Source organism: Galendromus occidentalis, unplaced genomic scaffold (assembly GCF_000255335.2).
Source record: "Galendromus occidentalis unplaced genomic scaffold, Mocc_1.1 scf7180000075388, whole genome shotgun sequence".
NCBI classification, from domain to species: domain Eukaryota; kingdom Metazoa; phylum Arthropoda; class Arachnida; order Mesostigmata; family Phytoseiidae; genus Galendromus; species Galendromus occidentalis.
This window is the reverse complement of record NW_003803378.1, coordinates 160,994-173,786: the sequence shown is the minus strand read 5'-3', so window position 1 is coordinate 173,786 and position 12,793 is coordinate 160,994.

Sequence of the window (12,793 nt, the reverse complement as noted above, 5' to 3'; positions counted from 1 at the left end):
AGCTGATGCTGCAGTCGCCGCTGATGATGATGAGGGCAATGGTGGCGATGGTGGTCATACTCGTGTTGATGTTCGACACTGGTTGTTTCGGGTACGCGGACTTGTTTCTGTCACGCGGGAAAGAGCTGAAGTTTGGTGAGGGAAACGATTCTGGACCGAACAATCTCGTTCGCGGCACAGGAAATACCCGCGACCGTAGACATATTCCTAGAGAAACAGGAAGCACGGAGTTCCGTTCCGTCTTTTCGAGGAGGGGAGAATGAGCGAGATTGTGTCAACGCGGTGCATTAGGAGAGAAGAGGACACTCCGGACTCTCCCAACAATTTATCAACTCAATGGTCCCGCTCTCACCGATGAGCCATTCAGCGGGAGTGGACGGTGAACGGGGAATTCGTCTAGCAACTGCTGTAAAATCCTCCGCACGAGGGAAGTCGTTGACTGGCGCTGGAACCTTCTGTGGGAGCTTCTGTCTGAAAGTCCCGGTGCTGTGATGACTCCGAGACAGCGGTCAGCTTTCTGATTTTGTGGAAATTTCTGTCTCGGCAGAATATTTTTCGATGAGAAGGAGGATCTGCAGCTCGGATGTGGATACAGTCGATGGTTATGAAATTCATTTCTGACACACGCGGTGACGATTCGAAAATCACAACAGCGACCGAGCACAGGAGATTCGCCGTCCACATCATCGAGCTCGGCTGCCGATCGCCGAGGAGATCATCGTCGCTGTCACCATTTCAAGACCGGAGTCGAATCCGAGAGAGTTTTCGCTCAAGCCAAACCCGGATTGGTCAGATTCCACGGACGAGTCGGTAATGGGAAGAGCTCAGAAAGCGAAGTCTCCGAGCCGGGAGGAGTCACACAAAATCGGGGGATATGTGGTCTCGGAAGTCTCGAGAGTCTTCGACTGGCTGAAAGCGGTGGGCCTCAAAGCACTGCAAAGCAGGAATTCCCTTGTAAATTGGGGGAACGGGGCGGGCTAGGGGTAGAGGCTCTTTGGCTGGTGTCAAAAAAATATATATCCCATTAGTGGCGTCAGTGTCGGGCCATCTAGTGTTTTTTCTGAGATCTTGCCGCGGCTGGAGTGATCAAGGTCGCGCAGTGCCGAACCGATTCCCGAGCTCAGAGAGTTACTACGGCCGATCAGGGGGATACGGGACGGCTCTTTGCCCACTTTTCGAGTACAAATGATTCGAATGATGATCTCTGCCTTAAATGAGGCTGGATTATCTCCGGAATCAGGGAGATGGACGACGATTTGAGCGCCTCGTCCCCTGAGCTCATCCCTCCAGCTCAGTCACTTCGGTCGGCGAAATACTCGCAGACTCTTAAACGAGCTCTTCGGAATAAGGTCAGATATCGAGCCATATTCGAGACTTCGAGAGATGGTTCCCGGGGCTATATTGTATGAGATGAGATAGGCACCTGGAAGCTCATTCGGGGATCATCTTCAAACGATCTTGGAAGACGACTGGGAGTTCCTCGGAGAAAAACGCCCAACGGAGACTTTACAGGTTCACTGTTACTGGCTTCCAAATTGAATTTAGCAGGCATCCTGATCATTGATTATATGCTCCGGAAGAGGTGGGGAGACTCCCTTCATCCCAGGGAATATCCTTGCCATGGCTGTATTTCTCTACGTCGGAATAACTTCGGAATATGGGGTCCATCGGAATCGACTTCCCCCGTGTCGGAGCACAATGAATCGATATTCTCCTCCTCCGTCCTTATCTTTGAAAATTCAGAAGACCCAGTAAACTACGGCGGTCTCTTCTCGCATTAACATATTTTCTCCTCGAATCGGTCTCTCGTTTCTCAACTCAGAAGATCAAAATGCTTCTGGACCCGCAATAAGTACCCGTATCAAATGGGTTCAGCTGCAGCCTTCCGCGAAAGAGGTGACCGGTACGAGCAAATTCTTAGCTTACAATTAGATGAAATTTGGCACATTCGATTAGTCCTGGACTACCGTAAGTAGAACCCCAGCGGTGGAATATACTCTGTATTCACAAGTCGACCTCAAGTTCAGCTCTCGATATCTCAGATCAGAATTCTTCTCCCTGGGAAACACGTAATCAACCTGCTGCGGGGGGGGGTAAGACTTATCCGATGTCTCATTACGAGTTTCCTCCCTCTTTGTTCTCGCCGCGGAAGAAAGCCGACTAATTGAGGGAATAGAATCCATCGTCGCGGCAATTTCCGGGCGAAGTGTTGCAGGTCGAAGTTCCAACAGCGGGAGGAAGGTTCCCTCCCGAGCGAATTTTCCGTGGCTTCCCGTATAATGAGCGGATTCCCGAAGATAGACAAAGTCCCTGGGTCTGCATGGGGGGAATTGAGAGAGACGTGGCAGGCCGAGAGCAGATCGAGCTGGGTCTGGTCCCAGGAGACGAGTCGTATATCGCACTCGTAGCGACTGTCAACGGCTGTCTCTCGGTGGTGACTTGGAAATAGCTTGGCAGTACTTCCACAGTCGGAGTCGAATCCAGTCATGAACTCAGTGAGCACCCCGACACTGGTGAAAGCAACAAGAACGTCACCGAATAAAATCCCAATTCTCAGAGAAGAGGTGCTGCGGTTCCTCTATCTCTTATCACGACTATTTTCAAAAGTACTTCGGAGAGGCCATCTCGCAGGAAATCCCGTCCTTGTGCGCCAGACTCGCTTGGTTCGAGAGAGGAAATCCTATTTGTCGGAAATTCAAAACTCAAACTCCTTTGCGATTCGCGTCAGCCTCCCACTCCGGCTGCCGAATTGCGTCTAACTTCCGGTAAGCATGGCAGAGGCCCCCGGAAGGAGATTGGAACTCCGTCTATGCTTTGACAGGATGCGGATCGATGTCGAAAGTGACAGATTCCTGGCGAATATGATGCCCGCATCAAGATGCGTAGCGTCCCACGGCGGCGCACTGTCGGTCGCGCAATTTGTGCAAGCTCATCTTCGCAGATTTCTCGCGCTGCTTTCTTACTCCGTTCGAGACTTCCCTCGATGAATGGGAGCATCTCTGATCTGAGTGAGCCGCGTAGATTTTCCGGCGGAGTTTTCCGGTTCCGGGACCTCTCTTCAGAAGACCTCCCATAAGCTCAGTTCGCTTGACAACGCGATGCCCTCCGCGGATCCCTTACAGCTCTTCTAGATGTCCTGCCGTTCATTCTTCGGGAACCAGAGGATACCTTTTTTTAAACCTTCGATCTGGAATCTCTTATACGTCCGCGATATTGCTTGGGGACTTGTTCTGTCACGACACCGAACACTTAGAATTAGCGATACCAAAGGCCAAACGGATTCGTTCGGCGACTCAAACCCGTCGTGCTACCCGTGCCGAGAATCGCTGACGCAGGCAGAACATCCGAGAGGGGTTCCGCGAAGTCTTGACAAAAACGAGCTGCAAGATTCAGACAGCTTTGCAGATTGTGGCTGCAAACGACAAGCGGTCGAGCCGCACACGACAGTCCCGAGCCTGCCGCAATTCGGACGAAAAGTCACTGGAAAACGCTTACCCTCACCGCGATCACCAAACTGCGAGGAAGATTCAGATCGATTTCTCCGATGAATAATTCGCTTTGTTCAACTCTCTTCATCGATCCCGGGGAACGCCGTCATCATCGGATACGAGAAGCAAGAGCTGACTCTCTATTCTTCTGAAGGATATATGTTCCGAGATTTGTCTTTGGGTCGGCCATTCATCACTCGTTTCGACCGATCATTTCTCAGCATAGGAGCATTTGGGGTTAATTCGAGCGTCGTCCATCTAGCTACTTTGCTTCCCACAGGTGCGAAAGAGATGAAGGTGCAGTTCGCGCCTCGATTTGCGGAAGTCGGCTCCTTCAAAGAAAGACGCACCTGATCGAATCTCCGCGAAGGAACGCGAGGCGAAGGCTGACAGGCTCAGGAATTCGATCCCGCTCCGCGGGCAGATGTCCCGATATCGTCGCGAGTGGCATTAATCGAAGAAGATGATTTTTTTAGGAATAAAATTTACCCCTGCAGGGGATTCTGGTCCTCCGAAAAAAATTTCCTTCCGTCTCAACAGACTGAGGGTTCCGTCCCGAGTTTCCGAAGCGTGTCCCGAGACTTTTCGCGTTACAGAGGAACGATTTGATCCACCATCCGGAGAGCTTTAGAGTACGATTCGAATTACTGGGTCGAATCGGAAGGGCACCGGAGTCAATAACTTTGAAACTGGGCAGAATGCAGCAGCATGAGTCAACCTTAATAGAACCATAAAGAATGTCGAGAGCGAGCTTTATAGAGGAATGCCTCGGTCCCGCGGCGAAGCTCATCCCGGCAAGGTGTGTTCTCGCGAGCCCCGGCGCTTCAAAGTGAGTCGCCGCCGAATTTTCCGCGGAGGTCACCAGCAAGCCTGTGTTCCGCGAAGGACGACCGCCATACAGACGATGCTCATTCTGGTCCCGTCATACACGACATGGTCCACCGCTGCGCTCGAATAGACACAGCGTGGCTGCGATGCAGTTCCTCACTGGGTCCTTCGATTTTTCCACTGATCCCATCGACCAATCATCGAGGTCTCGGGAAAGATCGAGCGGCCCTCCGGTTTCGACCCTCCGATCACATTTTTCGGATTGCCTACGTCGACTCTCGCTCGAATAATCTTGGAACTGGTGAAGTCCACGTAAATTCCGCACGCGAACGCGGACGTAATCCGCACCGAGAGCAAGGTCTCAGAGAGAGAATATAGGCCGCTCAAGGAGCTCGAACTCGATTGAGTACCAACGTCGAGGAAAAATTGATCCTTGGTGCGATCGAATTTCGTCCTAAAATTGATGAGCCGCGCCGAAGACGATGAATAGAATATCGACCGTCCACCACGTCGAGGGGCGAATTTCTCCGAGAGGTTTGGCCTTGCGCTTCTCTTTTGTCATCTAGAGTCCTCTCGTCGTTTGTCTCCCCGCGAGCACCGACTTTGTCTCCGAGCGCTAATGTGCGGGAAAGATTTTGTGGACGGGGAAAAAACCCGCGGAGAGACACTGTTATTTCTGGTGACAGAAACTAAGTGTCAAGAACCGTGGCCGACGACGAATGGAGGGGACCAAGAAATAATCCTTTCCACGCTCCGCCGGATGAGCGAACGACCGTGATGGGCAGTTGTCGAGCAGACTACAGCAGATAATTCTTCGTCAGAGTTGTCGGAACTTAGGCCGAATCGCGTGCGGACTCGTGCCGGCGAGCGCGCTCGTGCGCTGAACGAGGTCTCGCTGCTCCCCGTCGTTCCGAAACCATTCCACAGGAACAACTCTTCTTCAGAATCTTTTTGTTTCCATCCTTCCCATGTCTTCTCCCATTCCCGGAAACAGCTAAGTTAGCTAACGACCACCCTCATCACCAGTTTCTTCGCCATCATCGGTGCGTGCGAGAGACAGATAGCTAGGCAGCTGTTGTGAGAAGTGAAATTTCAATCCGTCCCTTCCCGAGCTTTGAAAAGTGTCCCGAGCCGACGGTTTTGTTCCCGCAACGGGAACTCATCCGTTTGTGAGCTCGGGATCGTTGAATTAATACTAAAGAATTCGCCGAACGAGATGCTCGAAGTATTCATGATTCCGGTTCAGGATATCATCTGTACAGTCCGTATGACGCTTTGTTTCCAAATACTGGTGTCTCCGCAGGAAACTTGAATTGAATATCAGTTTTTGGATTCTGCTGCCGGGGATCGGCAGACGAGCCTGCTGCCGGAGCTCTTATAGCTTCGGCGGGTCGGGATGTGCCTTCCTGCAAGCCATTGTTCGTCTTCCCGCGTCTTTCACTGTCTTGGGCAAAAGCCAAGTCTTGGATGGATACTTTTAGAAGCAACCTAAGCTATTTCTAGGGTACAGTTCGCCTCCTTCTATCTCCTTTCGTATGTGGGCTTTCTCGTCCTCGATCCTCCGTTGGACGGGGACGCCTTCGACAAGACGAGAGAGGAAAAAATACTAAATGCCCTCCCAGTCAGAAGAAGCCATCTGTGCTTTTTTCCTCCAACTTGAAGGTCATCAGATGCGGCAGATGCTCCGAGTCGAGCCACGAGCCGGGAAAATATTAGAAGAAGAAGAACTTTTAGAATGGCCGTAAAAAAACTTTTGCGGGAAACAGGCCTCAAATTTTCCTGTCCTGTCCTTCTCATCGTCTGCGCCTCCCCCTTCGGTGTTACAGATCGCACGGCCAAGGTCGCTCATTCCCGATGAGGAAAACGCAAGAAATCGCGGTCCTCAGTGAAAAAATAACATTGCACAAATAAACTGATTCGGGGCTTCCGCATCCTGAATAGAGCATCGAAAGCGTCTTACTGAGAGTTCCACACCTTTACGAAGGCTTACCCAGTCATCTGTTCGACGCAGTGCCCAAAATCGCTCAATCTATCGTTCATCTCTGAACAATGTATTCTGATTCACGTCCGCACCTGTTTGTCGCCAGGGAGAAAATCTGTTGGGATGCTACTTGTCGAAGATTGTTGGGGCAGACAGAGTCAGACATTCTCTCACCTCGAGCTGCCTTCGCGTCGGTTTTCGCTGCATGAAGAAATGTTGAGACATCACCCGATCGGTGCCCTCGCACCGCTCCGGAGCCGTAGTTCTCAGAGATCGGCCACTAGCGTTTACTCAGTCAGACAACGAGTAAGTGTGCAAGCTGGCGAGGGAACCGGCGAGCATTCAATGCGCAAAGCCGGCGGTATTCCATCCGCCTGTCTTGAACAGACGCTTGATGATGCAGCTGAGTCAACTTACTTCCTGGCTCTCTCTCTAAGTGTCGCTCGAGCCCCCGGTCGTCGCCGTAATGGAGATCGTCTCCGGCTTAGAGTTTAGGAATGTCGACTCTGGTGGTCAGAATGGCCTCATTCGAATCAATGAGCTCAAGACGCACTCTTTCGTTCTGGAGCATCGCTTAGGTGTCCGCTCGCTGGGTTTTCTCAGCGTTAGTATCTCGTCAGTGGACAGATCGTGGGAATACAGGGCCGGACGAACGACGCCGTCGGCTAGTCGACTTGATCAGGCAATTTTCGGTCGATGCGTATTGAATGAATATCTCATCACGGTGAGAATCCTGCTAGATGGATCTGCTGACATCGTCCCTTATAGGAGCTTTTGGCCTACAATCCGTTTTAGATGCATCAATACAATATGATTGGACTCTAGATTTTTGCTGATTCGGACTCGCACGATGAAGCCTCGACTCTGATTGAGCGTTCGCGAGGGACCTCGGGCGAAAATTGCATACCGGAGTTTTGTGCTTGAGCTCCGCGTTCTGAGAACTATGGCGCAAGTGCGAGATATCGAAAATCCAGCTTACGCGGATATCAAGCAGTTGACTCATTACTGGAGGATACTTCCACAATGACCCGAATCACGACTCTCTGAATAATGGAGGCACGCAGAAAGTTTTCATAGGTGGATAATCCGGCCTAGGAAATCTAAATCACGAGCTGGACTAATCCAAAAGCTCCCATGTCACGAGTAGGGAACAAGCTTTTCCCACGCGTTCGAGTCCATTGCGCCCCGATGGGACCGTTGATTCCTCGATTCTCACGGAATGCGAGTAAGGTGAAACCGATTTTTCCCGTCGACTCAATAGTCAAAACAAAAGATCATCGGATCCGACAACTCCAAAAGGGAGGAGTCTGAGGAACTCGAATGCTGAGCCGTTTTTAGCCGTCGCAACGGTCGGTGGGGTAAATCTCCGGGGAAAAACTTACACCGAGGTCGTCCGGGGCGGAAACTCAACGTACCGAGTCTTGGTACGTGTTTCGCATGCGGAGCCTCGCTGTTTTTTTCTCGCACCTTCTCCCCACGCTATCTCCCGAAAGGAGCCCCGGAACAGGTCCAAACAAAGATTCGGATGTTAGCTGGCCGGCTAGCGCAAGTAGTTTGAAACTCAGGAGAGTTGTTCGCGCGGTGGGAACCCGTGAGCCCAATCAGCGTGCGGAATTACCTCATTATCAAGGGCATTAGTGCTATCCCAGTGCTCTTCCCTCCGCACCGTATCGAACGTGTGCGATGTCGTTTCCTTCTCAATTCGTCGGTTCCCCCAGGAGCAGCTCTTTCTGACCTTTCCGTTAGAGGGTCAGACCGCTGCAGAAGGTACCTCATTCGGGACGCTGGAAACCACAGTCCATCCGTAGTCGATTCGAGATGAATTATTCCTACTAGTCAAATAAATTATTCCTCCGGGAAATTCGAAGAATTCCGCCCACCATTCACGCTCTGGAGCCTGCGCGTCACAAGAAGGCCGGCGCTATCTCCATTGGCTTGAGAAAGGATTGCTTAATGTTGCGGAAACTTGAACGATCTCAGCTGTGTTTCGACATTCTAGCAGCTCCGGCGCTGCTGATGATGACGACGCTGGCAGCCGCCGTACATGGGTACATAGACGGCTTGCTACATTCGACGACACGATACACGGTTCGAGCCTCGTCGTTGACGACGAGCTGTTCGTTTATGAATGCTTATTTAGAAGTCGCTTAGTCTTGGAGCTGGATTCGGGCGTTCCGTGTGGTCCTCAGATACGCCCCTCAAAAACTCGGTTGCACCCGTCCTGGGTGGCACCGAGCAACCTAGATGCGGTTTCATGCGTTTTCTAAGGAACTCGTACTTCGAATTCCAAAGGGGACTATGAGGGTCTCCATTTCGAACGATGTCCGACCAACGGATATTTTTCTCTCGATTTTTCGATCGATACTCCCAACCGGGGCTTCTGTTTGCCCCTTCACCTCCACGCCCCGAGCGAGAAATCTCAGGAAGAAGCGGCGTTATTCGCGTCACCTGTGAAGTTTTCCAAACTCTTTGTCTGATATCGAAGTTTCCCCTGATGATAGTGCAATTGGAACTCGATGAACTTTCTGAAAACTCTTTCTTGAACTCTGTTCGGGAATTGTGTTCAGAGATTATCGCTCCTGAATCAACAGTTTCTTCTTCTCGAGCGGGAAGAAGAGGGAGAGCTCTCGAGCAGGCTTGCAGGAACAAGGCGGCTGTTGCAACTGCAAACAACAAATTGAAGGTGCAAAAAGTTTTTCCTCCCCGATTCGTTGGGAAGCCGCAATTGCCTTTTTCCTTCCTTCGAGGGCCGAGACGAGAGAGGAAAGTGTGTGAACAATGTTAACGAAGTAAACCTCGCCGCCGGCTATCTCGCTCGTGCGTACAGGAGCTCGGCGGAGGCCTTCCGTGGCTTCCGATCCGAACGCTTGTCCCAGGTGTGAGGGATGGAGAGTTTCCTGAAGGGGAGCAATGTTTTGTGGAAAGAGTTTCGATTTTTCCGCCTGTTGTCCTACGGCATGAATGATCTTCCCGGATCAAAAAGAGATTCGGAAGTCGAACTAGCTTCGGAGTCTACTCATCCGTATTTCCCGACGTTCCCGGATCATTGGGCCCAGGGACAGTCGATTCGAGAAGGACCGTCTGCTGGGAGTTGGCCGAGCCCAGTAGTAAAAGGAACGGGCCCTCCGTGGAGGCGCACGGAAGCATCACCTGTGGGGGCGTTTCACACGTAGATTACGAGTTTTTAATCTACTCGTTCCCCAGTAGCCCAGATACGTCGTAGACAGGGTCAGGGAAGCAGTGCACGGCCGGGCAGCTGTAGCCGACACCTGCAGCTTGTCGTAACGTCAGCCAAAAAATGACTGGCTGCTTATTAAGGTAAGCTTCCGCGTCACGTAGGTAGGTAGGTCTTTCGGACGGAGGAAGGTCCGCCCGTGGGAGCTAACAGACTTCTATGTGCGGAAAAGGTGCCAGGAACACAATGATGATGCGCGAATACATCTCGCTGGAAATAATATTCTCTCTCCCTAACACACGCGGTTTTTTCCCAGCGCGTTCTAATGGTGCTCCATGCAATTCCCGCTGAGCGCGAATGGACAGGCGAAGGAGAAGGGAGAGAGGGAGAAGGTAGAGGTTTCCGGCTAGGTGTCCATCGCCATCCGGGCGCACAGGGCTTCGATGCTCCGTGGTAGGGACTCTCTTGTAGTGGTCGTCGCTGGTGTCTCAGTATTTTTTTCTGTACGGCTGACTTTCGTCTTGCGTACCATTTTCCCCGGAGAACTCCTCCTCCATCTCAGTCGGCCATCTATCTATCAAGCAAGCTACTCATCCACTCGCTGAAGAAGGGAACCCTGATGAAGCGTCACTAGCTGTTGTTACCAAGAGATTTCTTGCGCGAAACCGTCACTTTGGCGAACGACTGGGTACCAGGGAAAAACTCGAGCCTAGGAAAAGGATTGGTCGGGCGAGAGTGATGGAGGGAGAATAGGAGAAGGCGACCGGTCGAAGGCGGGGGAACGGTCCCGAGACAGGACCTCACCGAGACCGCAAGGGGCCACGTGGGCAAACGCCTTTTTTCGGCGTTCTCTCACGCAGCCTCTCTGGGGGGAACGCGTAGATTAAGCATGGAGTCCGGAGACGGCTTATATAACGTGGAAATCAGGAAAATTTCCTCCCCGAACTCGAAAATCCGGCTTTCCGCCGACTCTTTGGGTTTTTACAGCTTCGGCGTTTCGCTATCGATCCCGTTCCTCTATTTTCCATTTCGGAGCCTGGAAATTAGTACGCGAGCTCGCGAAGTTCGGAAGGCTTTCGCGAAGGCTCTCTCTGATCGAGAGCCCCTAGCGGAAAACGTTGGAGCACGCTCGAATGAATGGATGTTTAAGTAGGCGAATGACTACATTGACGCAGGGAAGCAGGAACGAGCCATTCAGAGACATCTTCAAAAGACTCGGTTGAGCGCATTCAACGGGTCGTTCTGCTTGTGTCGAGGATAAATCGTCTCTCTGAATATTTAATAGTTCTGACATAGGGACCGACGCTCGCTCTTTCGGTCGACTGGACTGGCTGGCCAGAACGAGCAGAGCAGCGGGCGAACATGAGACTTCCCCTGTAGTTCACAATAACCAACCGTGGAGAGTCAGTCGATCAGTGTCCGGAGTCGGAAAACCCCGCGCGAGAAGGTCGCCCCTGATATGCCGCATAGGGACCGTCCATGGCTTATCGAAATCGTTTGAGGAGTGAACGAGAGATATTCAGCGAAAGCCCATTTTCCGAGAGCTGACAGGAACGCTGGTATTACATCGCTCAACTATATTCTCACCCACAACGCGAGCTCGAATCTAAACACAGTTGTGTATTCGTTATGGGAGAAACAGCCCATAAGGCTACGGGATCCGCATAGGGATGTTTTATGTGAGCGGGGAGAAGCAAGATATAAATTTTGGGAAGAAGCGAATAACGCAGGTCAGAACTGAATGAGACCGATACCGGAGAGCAACGATCGGATGAGACTGACCAGTATCGCTGTGAATGAGAAACGATCATTCGGAGGAGCCCGCTCGTCGGAAACTACGAGAGACCTGTTTCCTCGTGGAGAACAGGCCTCTGAGCTTCGGGAGACTGATGCTCATAGAGACTGAGTAAAGGGCTCGTCATTCTGGTAATGGGTTGAGGTGATCGTGTTGCTTCAGGCGTTCGTAGTCGTAGAATCGTCGGCCAGGAAAAGCCATTGAAGCGTTCGTCGTAGAACGGTCACCGCGGCCACGTGTATGCGGCCCATGCACCTGGGCTGCTGCTCGCTCGACATCAGAGATTCGGTTTTCGCGAATTCTACAAAAGTCGGGTTTTGAGGCTTTGAGGCTCTCGACCGATTGCCCCGTTATAGAGAATCCCAACCACGAATAAGCCGTGAGCGTTTCCTAAGTGCTCTTCTCCGCTCACTGACTGAGTGAGTGAGTGAGTGATAGACTGACTCACTGACTGACTGACTTACTGGGAGGGTAGATATGCGGTGGACCATCTCTCACATCATCGAGGTCTGAAACTATTCGTCAGAGGCGTAAATTGGAGCTCGTGGCTGCCATGGCTTGCGCGGGTTAGAGCGGAGTCATTTGTGGCCGATTCCATTGCACAGCTCTCGCGAACGGATCAGGAGTATCTGTAGTCATTCGAATCGACAATGTATTGCGTCAGATGCCCATGGAGCTCGGAAAAATCGCGATTCGAGTATTTGCGTGTCTTCGCTCGCAAAAGTACAAGGATGGACATGAAGGAAGCGTGCGGCATTTCATCTTTCTAATCGACCTGCTCATCGACCACGGGACGAGCCAGGCCCGAGCAACAGAAGGCACGCCAATTTCGTATACGACTACCCGTGAAGGTCTTGATTTCTCCGCTGGGGCCCGACGAGGACCCGATAGTCCGAAATTCGATAAGAATTCTACCTGAGCCGAGGTGGATCGATTCCTCGCTGCTTGCACGGAGTTCCCTTCCGGATCGAACGAAATCATGTCCCGAAAAAAAGAATCCGCGTGTACAGGTATTCCAGACAACGCAACGGGAAAAAATCACGGTCAAGCGCGTCGAATGATTTCTAGAGCTCAGTGCTCGACTCGAGACGGTCAGCCGGAGGGCCGTAGTGCTTCGCCGAGCCACCGATGCAGGAGGAAATGTTTTTTTTAGCCGATTCGGCTCAAATCGGACGATTAGAATTGATGGATCGACGCCTCCGCTAAACACTGCGGACTGGCACCGGTTGACACGTTTCCGCCGAAACGCAATGAATTGATTCCGAATCATAGTCCGGGGGAATGGGCGAGTCGGACGGAACGTCGGGCGGCTGCCCCGTCCGTTCTCTCCGCCGAACCCCAAACCCCTTAGACGGCCCTCGCCACAGAACCCTCTCCGTGCAGACCCAGCATAACAACTCAACATTCTCTCTACAGGCGCGGCGCGGCGAGACGGCTTGTACCTATCTGGCTCTCAACTCAAACAACTCTGGCTGTTAGCGTGAAAACAAACGGTGTGTGATGGAGAAAATTTTGACATTTCAAAA